Here is a 16,617-nt window from a genome sequence, read left to right on the forward strand (position 1 = left end):
GCCACCCGTGTCCCTGCTGCACTAGTAGTCCGAATGGTACAATGGCTTATCGAAGAGATTTCTTGTGATTATGGAAATGTTCTTGTCGCTTTTAATGTAATTTGTTTGTTTGTTGTTTAACGCCGCACTCAGCCATATTCCATCTATATGACGGCGGTCTGTAAATAATCGAGTCTGGACCAGACAATCCAGTGATTGACATCATGATCATCAATACACGAGATTGGGATCGATGACATGCATCAACCAAGACAGCGAGCCTGACCACCCGTTCCCGTTAGTCGCCTCGTACGACAATCATAGTTCAACTTGCCTTTTATGGCAAGCATCGGTTGCTGAAGACCTATTCTACCCTGGATCTTCACGGGTCTTTAATGTAATTCAAAAACTCGTCTTTATTACAATTCACATGGGACTAGAGCATACATTGTACCTTAACTCTTAAACAGCAAATAGAACAGTGCAACCAGCAGCATCCAATAATGACGGTTTGAAATGCGTGAATAATTGCAACACATGGTTTATAGCGTAACCAACGATCCATATCATTGGGCCACTATCAACCGGGTCACTCATTCTTACATCCTATTTTCATTACGACAAACAAGTAGTTATCAGAATCATTTCAGTACCGATATCCGATCAGCATGTCATTTGCTCAACCATTTAAAATACATATTGCATATCATCATATCCATATTGCGTAAATCGATGCTCATGATGTCAGTCGTTGAATTGTCTGGTCCAGACTCGATTATAGCTGTCAAAAATGGATGCAATGTTTGGAAAGTATTTTTAATGAAACGGACTTTAGGTTCTATAGCAGTTTGTTTCCTTACGTCCTCATATCTATTATTTGTTTAAGATTATCTGATATAGCAACTCAAACATGGAATGCATAGATTACACATTCTTTTAAAGGTATCACATATCGCATATTTGAAACTGAACTCGTCCTTGAAAAGAATTATTGATCCCTTCCTCTCTGACTGGAAAATTATTCTTGTTTGGAGCCTCATGCCATCATTTACCCATTCCTGTTGAGAAACGAACGTGTGAACTCTGCGATGTAGGTGATGAATTGCATTATATTTTTCTTTAAACACCAACGGAAATATATGTCCCATTATCATATGCTAACAACTCAAATATGCTTAAATCTAAAGAACTGTTTAATAGTAAAAAAGTAATTGTTATAAATGTCATGAAAACTTACAATCTAAACCATCGCGACATCTTATAAAAAAACTGTTTGTAAGTTTGAACCTTATTTGTCGAGTATCCTGGCCTGAGTGTAAATATAGTTATTTACAGACCGCCGTCATATAGCTTGAATATTGCTGAGTGCGGCGTAAAACAACAAACCAACCAACCAACATAGTTGTATCATGTTTGTTTTGGGTACAATTGTAGTTTTGAATTGTTTATTTCAGTGAACTGATGAAGTTGTATAAACAGATCCGTGGATTGACTTGAAGGAATGTTTACGCATTCGACGAGTGTATTAAGTCGTGACCCGTGAAGGTCCTTGGTAGAATTGGTCTTCAGCAATCCTTGCTCGCCGCAAAAGGCGAATATGCTTGTCGTAAAAGGCGACTAACGGGATCTGGTGGTCAGGCTCGCTGACTTGGTTGATGCATGTCATCGTATCCCATTTGCGTAGATCGATTCTAATGATGTCGTGCATATATTATCCAATATTGTGGACACACCAGATACTAGTATTAATCGTCATTTCAACTTCCCTATCATTTCATCAGTTACCTTATTTTCGGTAGTTTATATGTACAGCCAAACCTACACTACTATATCTCCAGCAACATATCTTCAGCCAGAACTACTAATATTATACATACATATATACCCACTACTACTGCCACACGTTTGGGGATGGTAAATATCCTGCATTAGGAATAAACATTGTATTTAGCGAGCCTTGACGAGCTAAATACATAGTGTTTATTCCTAATACAGGATATTTACCATCCCCAAACACACAAGCGTGATAACCTCTTTATCATGTAATGTCATTCTTTAATTCTGTGCTTCAAAATCGCTTTCCCTCTCTCACAAACATTACCGAAACATGGCGAGTTTTCCTTGAATGCGCGCATTAATATGTATTACGTCACATGGTAAGTGATGTGTCAGTCGGACAGTGACAGAAGCCAATATAGTTCCAACTGAAATCTCTTTCTTATACAGTGGCGAAGCAACATATACGCAAAATAACAATTGTTGTTAATTGTCTTTCGCGGCAATCCATCGGTCTGTCTGCTAGAGTAGCTGCCCTTTGTCAAAGGGAAGCTACTCTAACCCTAGTCTATAAGACGTCACGGCCACGGTCAGATGTTGTTGACAGTCGGTCTGCCCTGTCATAACGTTAAGAAGTGCAGTCAGATGTATACACAGCGAAAAAACGAAACAAGGTAACAATTCAAACATCTTTCGGCCAAATCCAACTTTTTTTAATTTGTTGAGAAAGGTTCAAGCCGCAGAGGTCTACAAGCACAGTTATGGCTACCGATCCCGCTTGGCTAGGTCTCGTGCTCTCGCAAAATTGTGTCGAAATCTCTATCTCCAAAGCTGCCCAAACTTATAAAATGCCTTAGCTACGTCACAGTAAGACACTGATTTTCAGTATATTAGACTGTTCTTTTGATAATGAAAGCAATTACCTCTGTAGTTTATCCAGATTCCTGATGGTTAAATCTAACTCGATCGCCGAATGACGAGGGCGACGCCATGTTTGTTTATAAACATTGAAAGTAGAATCTATAGTCCCTTATTGACCTTTGATATTTGCATCTCTATCCGCATATGACCCAAACGGATATCGTTTTTATCCGTTGGCTTTATCCTGCCGAGAAACCTACCCATTATATGATAAATATATATATTAGTCGCCTTTTACGGCAAGCATGGGTAGCTGAAGAACTTCATCTACCCCGGATCTTCAAGGGTCGCTTCCATAATTTCCTCTTCAGAACCCTAAATATGATTTTTAGATGATTCAAACAGCATTAAATATAGATTAACATGCAAACAATAATTAATTTCATAAAGTCGATAAAGAATTACAGTTGTTGAAATTTTTTAATATGAAGCAAATACCATCAGCTTGATTGATCGTTTGGAACACACCACTTATAATCATTAATTTATATAGGAACAATTAGTTTTAGAAACGACATTTCAATATGTTCTCTTCCAAGAAACAGTTATTGCAGTCTTAGAAGAAAACAGGACATTAAGGCTTCTGCCACAATAGATCGATATCCTTTTTCTCAAAATGATTTCTGTTTCATTAAAGGGCGAACTATGAAAAGTACCCTTTTGAATCAGGAAACAGGAAAAAGTTTAAAATAGTGCTATTATGGTTATCAGACATGTTAATACGACTGGCAACGCTTGGTTCTTTATTTTATGTCAGTATAAATTAATTGCTTAGGTGTCTATGGGAATTACATTTTATTCGACCCGTGAAGATCCGGGTTAAAATAGGTCTACAGCAACCCATGCTTGCCGTAAAAGGTGACTATGCTTGTCCTAAAAGGCGACTAACGGGATCGGTTGGTCAGGCTCGCTGACTTGGTAGATGCATGCCATCAATCCCAATTGCGTGGATCGATGCTCATGATATTAATCACTGGATTGTCTGATCCAGACTCGATTATTTACAGACTGAAGTCACATACATGTAGCTGGAATATTGCTGAGTGCGGCGTTAAACAACAAACCAGCCAACCAGCCAACCAACCAACCAACATTTTATTCAAATGTCACGGAATAAGCTTTTCGATGTAGGTTTCACCACCAAGGAGGAATTTACTAAGTAATAGTTGACATTTAACCTGTTATATAATATCAAAATCACTCGGTCGTAACCGATGCATGGAAGTTAACTCAGTCATAAATAGGTGATGTACGGCTCAGGTCATCCTGACATACGGGAGTATATTCGCAGTGTAGAGGTGCGTCCATTGGACACTCCAGAACCTCTAGTTGTGGGTTCAAATCCCGATTTGACACGGGTATGTTTCCTGGTTTGTCAGCACCATACAAGTGCTCATGGGCTTCACCGAAGCCATAAAACGTATGTGATCACTGTGGGCTTTCCCTGGGGCGGTCGGGTAGCCTCGTCATTAAAGTGTTGGCTCGTCATGCCGAAAAAACTCGGGTTCGATTCCCCACATTGGTACAATGTTTTAAGCCCATTTCTGGTGTCCCCCGCCGTCATATTGTTGGAAGATTACAAAAAGCGGCGTAAAACCAAACTCACCCACTGACTCGTAAGTACCACCAAACTGAGGGAATCGTTCAAACTTCAAGTCATGGGTATTCTCTTTGCTTCCCTCTCCTTTGGGGGTGGTTGGGTAGCCCAGTGGTAGTCTGATTCAATTCCTTATTTCGACGTATCTCGCCGTGAATAGCTGGAAAATTGCTGATGCGGCGTAAGCAATATTCATTCATCCATTCGACGTATAACATATGTTCCCGGGTATTTTGGGGTGTCAGTTGACTTGCCTTCGCTTGTGTTTGTGACGGGTGCCACCGGTTGGGCAGGAAAACTTCACTTTTTTGCCAACACCTGATATCATAACTATTTTTCAGTGATTCATAAATATATATTCATATGATGTAGTCAGAATCGTACAGTGACTTATAGTGCTTAAATCATAGTCTTGGTGGATCAATGCACATGATATCAATCACTGGATTGTCTGGTCCAGACTCATTATTCACAGACTGCCGTTATATTGTTGAGTGCGGCGTTGAACAACGAACAAACAGCTTATGGTATGCATGATGTAAACTTCACATAATTTATTATAACTTGTCGATGCTTGCATAAATCCAAAACATCACCATCAAATAACCACTTCTACGAAACAGATTTTAAAATCAAAATACTTTTATACGCAAATGGAGAAACGTTCCAAGCCACGAGGCCTTGTGAATCGGAAGAAAGCGCATTCTACACTCTCTTCGACAGTAAATGTATCCTCGACTTTGAGTGAAATGTTACATTTAATAAATAATCAGTAAAGAAACAAATAATGTCGCGATATTGATTTCACTTGAAACATATTGGTATAACTTCTTAGATTTAGGTGCTCGTCTTTTAACCAGTCAAGAAACATGTTTCTAGGAACATACACGTGGCTTATATGTGGTCTGGTGGTCATCAGAGGAGAACATCCCTATATTTACCTAATTGGAAACGAGTTAAAATATGATCTGCTGGAAAGCCTTGCAAATGTTGGTATCAAGATCTGCAGTCAGAAATGCATACAAAATTGCTACTGTAGGAGTCTTGGCTTCAATGCTGCAATTCTCACTTGTTTTGTGTTGAAGCGCCATTTCAAGAAGACAGAATCCCGGGGAGGATTAGTCATCATTCCGAAATCGTTGATACAAGTAGGTCGTATTAATCCTGTACGGGACGTATATGTCTGTGAAATTGATTTATATGCTCATTGAAGTATTTATTTGAATTTTGTATCATCAGAAAAAAATGCTTTCTGCATTTCAGGCATTCCTTGGTGTACTATATATGCACGTATGCATCGTTTCTTTTTTTTACGTTTGATGTAGGTTTGTGAATTGCATATTATTTTATTGATGGCACCAAGAAGTCCCGTGAAGATCCTTGTCGTAAGCGGCGACTGATGGGAGCGATGGTCAGGCTCGCTGACGTAGCTGATAGATGTTTACGTATACCAATTGCGTAGATCGATGTCCATTGTGGTTAAAGCGTTCGTTCGTCACGCCGGGGAGCACGGGTGGTCCAGTCGTCTAATGCGCCGCAATGTGCTGTTCAGAGTTTCGTCCCTTGGGCGCGCCAGGAACCAATGATTGTGGGTTCGAATCCCGGTTCGCCCCGATTATGTTTCTAGGTTTGTCAGAACCATACCCGTGCTCTTGGGTGGTAAACGAAGTGGTAAACGTCTGAGACCTGCATCACTTCGGGCTTTCCTACCACATGAAGCTGACACGCTTGATATAACTGGAATACTGTAAAAGCGGCGTTAAAAACTCACTCACTCACTCGTCACGCCGAAGGCCCGGGTTCGGTTCCCGACATGGGTACAATGTGTGAAGCCCATTTCTGGCGTTCAACGCCGTTCAATTGCTTGATTATTGCTCAAAGCGGCGTAAAACCAAACTCAATCAGTCACTAGACTGTCTGGTCCGGACTTGAATATGTACATATAGCTGGAATATTGCTGAGTGCGGTGTTAAACATCAAGCAGGCAAACAAAACAAACCAAATATGTTTCGGGTTACAGGGCGTTTCTGGTCAATGCTCGGCCGACAGGTGCAGATCCGGGTTCAACTGTATAACACACTATGATGACGTTTGGAAATGTGCACAGGGTAAATGGTATTTTTCCTTCACTTTTCGTGTTGTGGATCGCACTGACGTGACGCACGTGAGAGGATATCCTTGATGAATGAACGCTGGGATTTATATATGCGTTTCTTTAAATAGCATGTGATGCATAAACTTATTACTTTCGTTAATTCTGTTATTATATTGGACACAAATATCAGTGCATTGGTTTGAAGGGGTCTTCAGCAACCCATGCTTGTCGTATGAGGCGACTATGCTTGTCATAAAAGCGACTAATTGGATCGGGTGGTCAGGCTCGCTGATTTGGTTGATGCATGTCATCGCATCCAAATTGCCTCGATCGATGCTCGTGATGTTAATAACTTGATTGTCAGGTCCAGCCTCGATTATTTACAGACCGCCGTCACATAGCTGGAATATTGCTGCGTGCGGCGTTGAAAAACAAACCAACCAAACCAACTAATATACCTGCTCACTTGTCAGCAGCGTACATGGTACATGGTAAATATTTTATGTTTGTTTGAGGGAAGCAAATTAGACCAAAATTATCCCTAAACATTATACCTAACAGTTCGACTACAGAGAGGAAGAAGCACGGTGAGTCGCCCTGTCTACACCCCCTTTGTAACATCGGTCAAAGGGAGAGGCAATGGTGTCACAACAGCTCGGTACATTGATCAAGTCTTGAGACCACACGCCATACCTCATTTGGCACGTCGTTGCAACCACACTGCGAGAACAACAAGAGGCTCCCTCCAGCAGAGTGGCATCAGAACCATGCAGTGGTCAGAACCATGCAGTGGCCAGCCCTCAGTCCCGATTTAGCTCCAATTGAGCACCTGTGGGACGAGATTCAAAGACGGCTGAATGACGTCCGACCAAGGTCGACAACTGCAGCTGAACTGCGTCAGGCGTTACTCAGAGTGCGGGCTCAAGTGCCTAGGGCCTTCATCAACCGCCTCATCCATTCCATGTATCGACGTTGCACGGTAGTCATCAATGCACATGGCGGCACACGAGACACCGACATGTGATGCCATTTTCACCATTTGAACATTTGACACCTTAATTTCAAACTCAACATCTTTTTAATACGTCTGAAAGTATGTTTACAGTGTTTGGACAAAAAAGGTTTCTCATATATCTATCCATGGTGACGTTTCTTTTACGGTTCAGTATATTATCATCATATACAGTTGTGTTAAAACTAAAAGGAAATATAAGTGATAATTGTTAGAACACCATATGTTTTGTTCTGTGGTATGAATTGTAACGAAAACGTCATCATTTACTTGTGACAATAATTGAGTAACTGAACTGAAAGGCATCAGGGTTATTCATATTAAAACCGTTTTAAAAGTGAAGACACAGGGTGTTCGTGAAGCAGAAAGACCCGTCGTGCCGGAAATTCTGAAATTCAAAACACCAGTATAGCGCATGATTTTATGTTACGATCGGACAGTCATTCAAGGATGAGGCAAGATCACAAATGGGATTTTATCGAAACCAATAACGTGTCCCCTAAAATGCTAAAAAACTATAACTTTGCTCCAAGATGTTGGAAAAGACAGAAAATGTCGTCAACGAAAATACATTGTTTCAAGATGTTGTTATGTTATTAAAGACAGCAATATTTAGATTCATAATTTTAGTTCTAAAATATATCTGGTTTTGCAGCTGAAAAGAAATACACTTTTCAAAATAAATAAAACGCGCAGGTAGATTTTTAGTAAATTTATTGTACCTAATAAAGTGACTGTCGATATATATTTTTTTCAATATCATACAAATATGAAATTTTGGAGCTCGATAGTCACATGTTGTCGTTGTACAAAGGCATTGAAAACTGTTCATTGTCATGTCACAAAGTTGCGCTTAACTCAGTATCTCGTGTGACCGCCCCCGGCAGCAATTACGGCTCTGCATCTCCTCGGCACTGACTGGATAAGTGTACGAGTTCTGTCCTGCGGAATTCTGCGCCATTCTACTTGTAACGCGTTGGCCAGTTGTGGGAGTGTCTGCTGCATGCTCTGACGTTGACGTACACGTCGATCGAGTTCATCCCAGAGGTGTTCAATTGGGTTAAGATCTGGAAATATCGACGGCCAGGGCAAGTCGTTGATGTTGGCATTATGAAGGTAGTCTACCGTGACACGAACTGGGTGCGGTGGAGCGTTGTCGAGTTGAAACAGCTCCCTCTGGCGGTCAATGATTGGTGGAAGGTGAGGTTGAAGAAATTAATTCATGTAGCGATTTGCTGTCTTATTTCCTTGAAACACAACCAAGTCAGATCTCCTGGTGTAGGATATGGCCCCCTCACCATGACACTACCGTCACTGAGAAATTGTCGAATTCACATACACAATGTGGGGCAAAACGCTCATTTCGGCGACGATAAACACGTCTTCCATCTCACCAGTGAAGAAGAAATCGTGATTCATCGCTCTACCACACTTGTCTCCAGTTTCTCAAATTCCAAGGCTGTAAGGTATGGCACCAACCCAGATCGATGGATCTTTTGCAAAACAAGGACGATAACTGGTCGGATTCTGGGTCGGATTCCATCCTCGCGAAGATGTTCCTGACAGTCTGGTCCGATATCCTCCTCAAACCAGGGATGCGTCCTGCAGTCTCCGTAGCTTTGGCATTGCAATGACATAGATGGAACTGTCGAATGTAGCGATCCTGTGCAGGGGTGGTAACTCTTGGTCGGACGGTCTGCAATGGAACTGAACTGTGTGTATCTGTCACAATGGCGGCAAATGGTGCTGTGGTCGGCGTTGAAGTGGCGTGCAACAGATGACTGTGATTCCTCTCTTTGGATACCTCCTATGGCGATGTTCCGATCGACAGCGATGAGTCTCAGCATTTTCGTACTTGAAAAATGTTGACAATTGAATGACAAATTATTGGCTTAAGCTTGCCTTTTTATAGCCACTACCACGAGTTGCGAATGTCGTAACTTGCACGTGTATTTACCTTTACTGTTTTCCTCTATGACATTTTTAACAACTATGAATAACAATATATCCAATTTATATACCGGATATTTTGTGTTCAATGAACAACATACTACCTGTGCGTTTAATTTTTTTAAGAGTATATCTTGTCGCCACACGAAATGCCAGGCCCAGCAATAATTCAGTACTGGACCCTTCACACAAACACAATTAAAGTGTAAGACGATACTTTGAACACATGACATCCAGTGTTCATTGGCAAGTCTGTCCTGTGACCACAACCTGTAGCCTAGATATACCCTGAATAGCTGATTGAACAATCAGAACCAAGTATTATTATATTCGTGGTAAAATATCTTTTGAGAAGCCATTGCAACCTTTCCATAGTCCTGTTGACATCACTGATGTATTAAGTGTCACATCTGGACCTTCAGCTTCCAAGGACCAACACTATGGTGAGACGTGTTCCAGCCATGACGAATGTGTGGATGACAGGACACAGTGTATCGACAGTGTGTGCAGATGTCTGGCTGGCTACAGCTTTAACCCTGGTGATGGAAAGTGTATCTCGGGTAAGGCCTTTATATCAGGCCCGTGAAGATCCGGGTTAAAATAGGTCTTCAGCAACCCATGCTTGCCGTAAAAGGCGACTATGCTTGTCGTAAGAGGCGAATAACGGGATCGGGTGGTCAGGCTCGCTGACTTGGTTGATGCATGTCATCGATCCCAATTGCGTGGATCGATGCAAATGATATTAATCACTGGATTAACTGGTCCAGACTTGATTATTTACAGACCGCCGACATATAGCTGTAATATTGCTGAGTGTGGCGTTAAACAACCAACCAACCAACCTTTATATCGTGTATCAGTTTGGTACTGTCATAGACCAGGGGTCACACTCGACAACCAACACCATGAGAGGCATTTCTCTATAATGAGTTTAATAGACCAATTTCGAGAGAAACCTACATTTCCTTGATGTTCTACCCACGTAATTATGTAAGCCTACACCAAACTATTGTCTTAGCGTACCATCTCTGAACCATCACGCCGTCATTTGACATAAATAACCCACTGAGACACAGGAATCTCACTTCGAGGCGACCAATCCTTGTTTTAGCCCCTACATGCCGAGCGCCAGGCACCATCGCGTAACGTCCTTCGGTATGACTCAGCTAGGGATTCGAACCACCGACCAGGCGCTTTACCCACTACGCAACAGATGCGGTTACACCCTGCAAGTGAAACACAGACATTGTGTAAACTGTAGCCTTCAACAACAATATGTGTATTTTATAAATCTACTGTAACATAAGGTAATACGTAGCTGGTGAACCCACCAGTTGCATATCATCAGAGAGGTTTCAAAACACAGTATTTGGCAGCCATGCCCCAAATCGGCAAATTGAAACTGACCAATAACAAATTTCTAAATAGAGACTGACTGATTGCACCTTTCCGAAACACATCTTTATCATTCAGCTGATGTAGGGTGTCCACTCCTTGATGCTCTGCAGTCGCGTTTACACACATCTGATCCAGCTCTTTTAACAGATGCCAACTAACACCGATGCCTTATGAATGTCCACTACATAATACATTTATCGTTCATGTCATACATTTGTGTCCCACCACGAATGAAAAGGTTGCTTGAAGTACAAGTACATAAATATATAGGTATCTATAAACGTCTGAACGTATTACACGGCCAGGTTTAAGTAAGGGAAGTGTGCTCGTCCCTTTCTAAACGCAATGTGCCTGTGAGCACTACATTTGTCACTTTGGACGGATGACAAAGGCAACTGTTTTCCCTTGTTTCAGCCTGTAACGAGTAAGGAACACACTTCAGCCTCCTGTCCTACGAGAAGTGCTCCAGGGGCTTCAACGACAAGATATGGGCAGTGCCAACCTTTAAGGAATGTAGTATGAAGTGCCAGCATCAGAGATCTTTCAAATGTCTATCGTTTGAGCTGTGGGACGGGCGTTGTTGGCTATCACGCCACACTAAACTCGATGTGCCCAACAGCGAATGGCTTGTTTATCCTCGTTGTAAACACTACCAAAGGAACTGCGAATAGAGCAACAACCAACCTTACATATAGTCAAAGGCAAAAGTCATTGTAACGTGGATTTGTTTTATTTACAAATTTATAATATATGAACTTCGGGTTTGAATCAGGAGAAATGTTTATTAAAATGCAACCAACTAAAAGTCGTTGGTGATGCATGTTTTCAGCAAGTATTTACGAATATTCTTCAAATGTCTAATCCAATATATCTGACTCTCAAAGTAATCTTCTGAAGTGCAGTGTGCACTGTGGACTTTTTTTAATGAGTTTTCATAATATTTTTACGTTACAGTGTTTAGCAGAATAAAAAAATGAAAAATGGAATACACGGTCGTTTATTGGTGGTTTTGAAGGATCTAAACTCCAAGATTTAGTGTGCTGTCAGGACATCAAAAACCTTTCCGATTATTTCGCGTCACCGAGCGGCGTTCGACACAGCTGTTCGTTGAATCCCTTTCGGTTCCCGATATTTATCCAATAATTACAGTCTTTGATGGGCAGTCGTGATTTGCGAGAATTTCTTATTGGAGAGTAATTCATAAACGTGTTATGTTTACTATATGCAGATGATTTGTGTATATTCGATGACGTTGTAGTAGGTCTGCAAAGAAAATATTTATATTTTATCAAAATTTTGTAAAATGTGTAAACTTCAAATTAACATGTCGGAAATAGAAATTTTGGTGTTCAGAAGTGGTGGCACTCTAAAGGATTATAATCGATGGTTTTTGAATGATAAGCATACAGTACACTACGTTTATACGAACACAAAGGGACCACGAATTGTAGTTCGTAATAACCATATTTCGTCATAAGCATATATAAAGCATATATACAAAAAATGTTTGGGACTAAAATTAAGTTCGTTCTATCGATCAGTTCGTAATAAACGTGTTCGTTATAAACGTAGTTTATTGTATGAATATCAGTACTTACCATAGTTATCTGGGTGTTCTGTTTTCAAAGACATTGTCTTGGTCTAAATGCATTGATACCATCAAGATTAAGGCCAATAAGGCTTTGTTTGCCATTACAAAGCTGGAGTTTCACTTTGTAAATATGTCAGTTAACATTTTATTGAAATTGGTGTTAGATTTTATATCAATCCATATGTTACCTTTAATAATCTCCAAAATAGAAAAGAAATGACGAAATGAGAAATAGAGCTAAGTATGTGAAGGGGGCTCAGTTACCATGTACAAACACCTTATACTATACCTGTAATGTACATGGACATATGACCTGCCATACATGAATAAAAGCATCTATAATATCATTATTATTGCAATTACTAGTTTATATAATAGAACAAAAGTTGTTTGCTGAAATAGCTCACTTGATGGACTGTGCCATTGTAATCTGACCTTAAACACGTGTTGTGACAACGGGTCATGAAAGGCACTAATTGCTGCATTATAGAGTTGGACGATTGGTACAGAATTAAAAGTAACTATGGATGTCTGACTGTTAATGGTAATGATTGTTTATCAAGCCAAGCCGACGAAGACGGCTCGCTGATATATTGTTATTGCTTCTTGAGTTAGGCGATGACCTTGACGATGATGTCACGAGGTTATTCCAAATGAGAGGCAAAGGTTAACCCATAAATTAGAACGCATTAAACCAAACTGTGACATCAGTAAATTACCACACCAACTCAATGAAGACTCAATGAATCATGTTGAAAATGCAGGTTTAGGTTGACCATATCAAAGGCAAGTTGTGACAGAAGAAATAAATAACATGCTCCCATGATCAGTTCTTAATAATCATCACACATGGTCCCATGATCAGTTCTTAATAATCATCACACATGGTCCCATGATCAGTTCTTAATAATCATCACACATGGTCCCATGATCAGTTCTTAATACTCATTACACATGGTCCCATGATCAGTTCTTAATACTCATCACACATGGTCCCATGATCAGTTCTTAATAATCATCAGACATGGTCCCATGATCAGTTCTTAATAATCATCGTACATGATCCCATGATCAGTCCTTAATAATCTTCACACATGGTCCCATGATCAGTTCTTAATAATCATCACACATGGTCCCATGATCAGTTCTTAATAATCATCACACATGGTCCCATGATCAGTTCTTAATAATAATCACACATGGTCCCATGATCAGTTCTTAATAATCATCACACATGGTTCCATGATCAGTTCTTAATAATCATCACACATGGTCCCATGATCAGTTCTTAATACTCATTACACATGGTCCCATGATCAGTTCTTAATAATCTTCACACATGGTCTCATGATCAGTTCTTAATAATCATCACACATGGTCCCATGATCAGTTCTTAATACTCATCACACATGGTCTCATGATCAGTTCTTAATAATCATCACACATGGTCTCATGATCAGTTCTTAATAATCATCACACATGGTCCCATGATCAGTTCTCAATAATCATCACACATGGTCCCATGATCAGTCCTTAATACTCATCACACATGGTCCCATGATCAGTTCTCAATAATCAAGATGGACGCCTACATGAATTCGCTGTTTCCAAATAGGTATCAAGATTGCACCTGCCCCGTACACTAGAATCAAATGCAGCCAAAAAGGCCTTGAACCGCCATCTTGTCAGCCTTTTAGAAACGGTCACATCCAAAAACTCTTTTAAAGCATGCCATGTTCACAACAAGTGGAAATAACTTAATAGTCCTCGTGACTCGAGAGGCTAACGAAATATCGCGATGATAAATTAAGAAAGACAGCTGCATGTGTGCTAATACTTATAAAGTGAAAACAAACCATTCCGCCGATATGAAATATGACTTACAGTAATGACAAAAGTCAGTTCTGAGACGATTTTATAGGTACAATTTTAAGGGAATTTACAAATTTCACATATCGAAAAATACATATGTGATGATCCCCACCACTAATTACACAACATTCGACACTTTGTATCTTCCCGGTGAAGATCCCAGTTACACATGTATTCTTCAGCAACCCATGCTTGTGTAAGGAACGACAAACGGCATCGAGTGGTCAGGCTCCCTGACTTGGTTGATGCATGTCATCGTATCCCAGGTGACCGCCTCCGTGGTCTAGTGGTAGAGCGTCCGCCCGGAGAGCGTAAGGTCCTGGCATTGTATCTCAGTGAGCCATCACTTTAAATCGGCATCAGTCCGGACTAGTACAAGCAGCCACACAAACACACACACGTACCTGCACGTCGCTATATAAGTGCAATAATCTTGGACGCGACGTTAAACCCCATTTCACCTTACCTCACCTCGTATCCCAGGTGCGTAGATCGATGCTCATGATGTTAGTCACTGGACAATCCGGTCCCGACTCGATTATTTACAGCCCGCCGTCCTACAGATGGAATATTGCTGAGTGCGGCGTTTAACAATACAAAGACAAAGGTGTGTATCTGTGGTTCCTGGTGCGGTTTTCAATATTTTACAAAAAAGATACCTACATAAAAAATCTGCTGAAAAGGGGCAATCCATGAGCGAAGGTTCCACTGTTCAGACAGACCGTTCATATAGTTTTCATGTTGACAACAGCTATGATAACGACATTCACTCACCGCCACCACCAACCCAATCCATAAATGAATCTACCATCAAAATCGGACCCGTGAAGATTCCGGGGTAGAATAGGTCTTCAGCAACCCATGCTTGCCGTAAAAGGTGACTATGCCTGTCGTAAAAGGCGACTAACGGGATCGGGTGGTCAGGCTCGCTGACTTTGTTGATGCATGTCATCGATATCAATTGCGTGGATCGATGCTCATGATATCAACCACTGGATTGTCTGGTCCAGACTCGATTATTTACAGACCGCCGTCATATAGCTTGAATATTGCTGAGTTCGGCGTTAAGCAACAAACCAACCAACCAACCACCAAAATCGGGGAACCGTTGTAAATTCCCAGCGAACATCTTTACGTGGGCCACAACTTGTCACGGATTACGCTAACACTAAGTGATACGTTGAATCACGCTGGACTGTCAGTACAGGGGTCTGCCAGAACATGGGACTGAGGGCCGGCTTTACCCATTACTACAGTCGACACTGACATCCTATATCTGCCCACATAACAGCTGATTGCCCCTCAGTGTATTTATTACAAGTATTTATAGTCCTCATATTGAAAGGATTTTATCTCATTTCACATTTAAAATTGAATACATGATTAATGTCAGAACCCGGTTTTACGTGCATATAAATCATGCTGACAGGTAACGATGATGAGCCAGAAACGGTTTTCTTACATTTTCTGTAAGTGCAGTAGATAACGGTTAAAACGGATGACTATTTGATTTATATTACCAAGGGGAATGCTGACGTAGGAATATGAATAAAAAAGATAGCGCCAAGGCACTGTTACAGATGATGCTCACGGATCAGTTGAGCTAACACTCGTCATAGCAAATACTCACAGATCAGTTGAGCTAACACTCGTCATAGCAAATACTCACTGATCAGTTGAGCTAACACTCGTCATAGCAAATACTCACAGACCAGTTGAGCTAACACTCGTCATAGCAAATACTCACGGATCAGTTGAGCTAACACTCGTCATAGCAAATACTCATAGACCAGTTGAGCTAACACTCGTCATAGCAAATACTCACGGATCAGTTGAGCTAACACTCGTCATAGCAAATACTCACAGACCAGTTGAGCTAACGCTCGTCATAGCAAATACTCACAGATCAGTTGAGCTAACACTCGTCATAGCAAATACTCCCATATCAAAAACCCATGAAGGCAAATACGGATAGGTACTCAACACAGATCTGTTAGGCAAAGTTTGTGAAGGCCTAAATTACAGATGATTCAGCAAAACATTCGTGATGGCACTTTTTATCAGAGATGGCAAACACTGGCAAACACTCGTGAAGACACTTAAAATAGATTATACAGGCTAACACTCGTCATAGCAAATACTCACAGACCAGTTGGGATAACACTCGTCATAGCAAATACTCACGGATCAGTTGAGCTAACACTCGTCATAGCAAATACTCACGGATCAGTTGAGCTAACACTCGTCATAGCAAATACTCACAGATCAGTTGAGCTAACACTCGTCATAGCAAATACTCACTGATCAGTTGAGCTAACACTCGTCATAGCAAATACTCACAGACCAGTTGAGCTAACACTCGTCATAGCAAATACTCACGGATCAGTTGAGCTAACACTCGTCATAGCAAATACTCATAGACCAGT

The sequence above is a fragment of the Haliotis rufescens genome, unplaced genomic scaffold (genome assembly GCF_023055435.1).
Source record: "Haliotis rufescens isolate VD_foot unplaced genomic scaffold, xgHalRufe1.0.p SCAF_18, whole genome shotgun sequence".
NCBI lineage: Eukaryota > Metazoa > Mollusca > Gastropoda > Lepetellida > Haliotidae > Haliotis > Haliotis rufescens.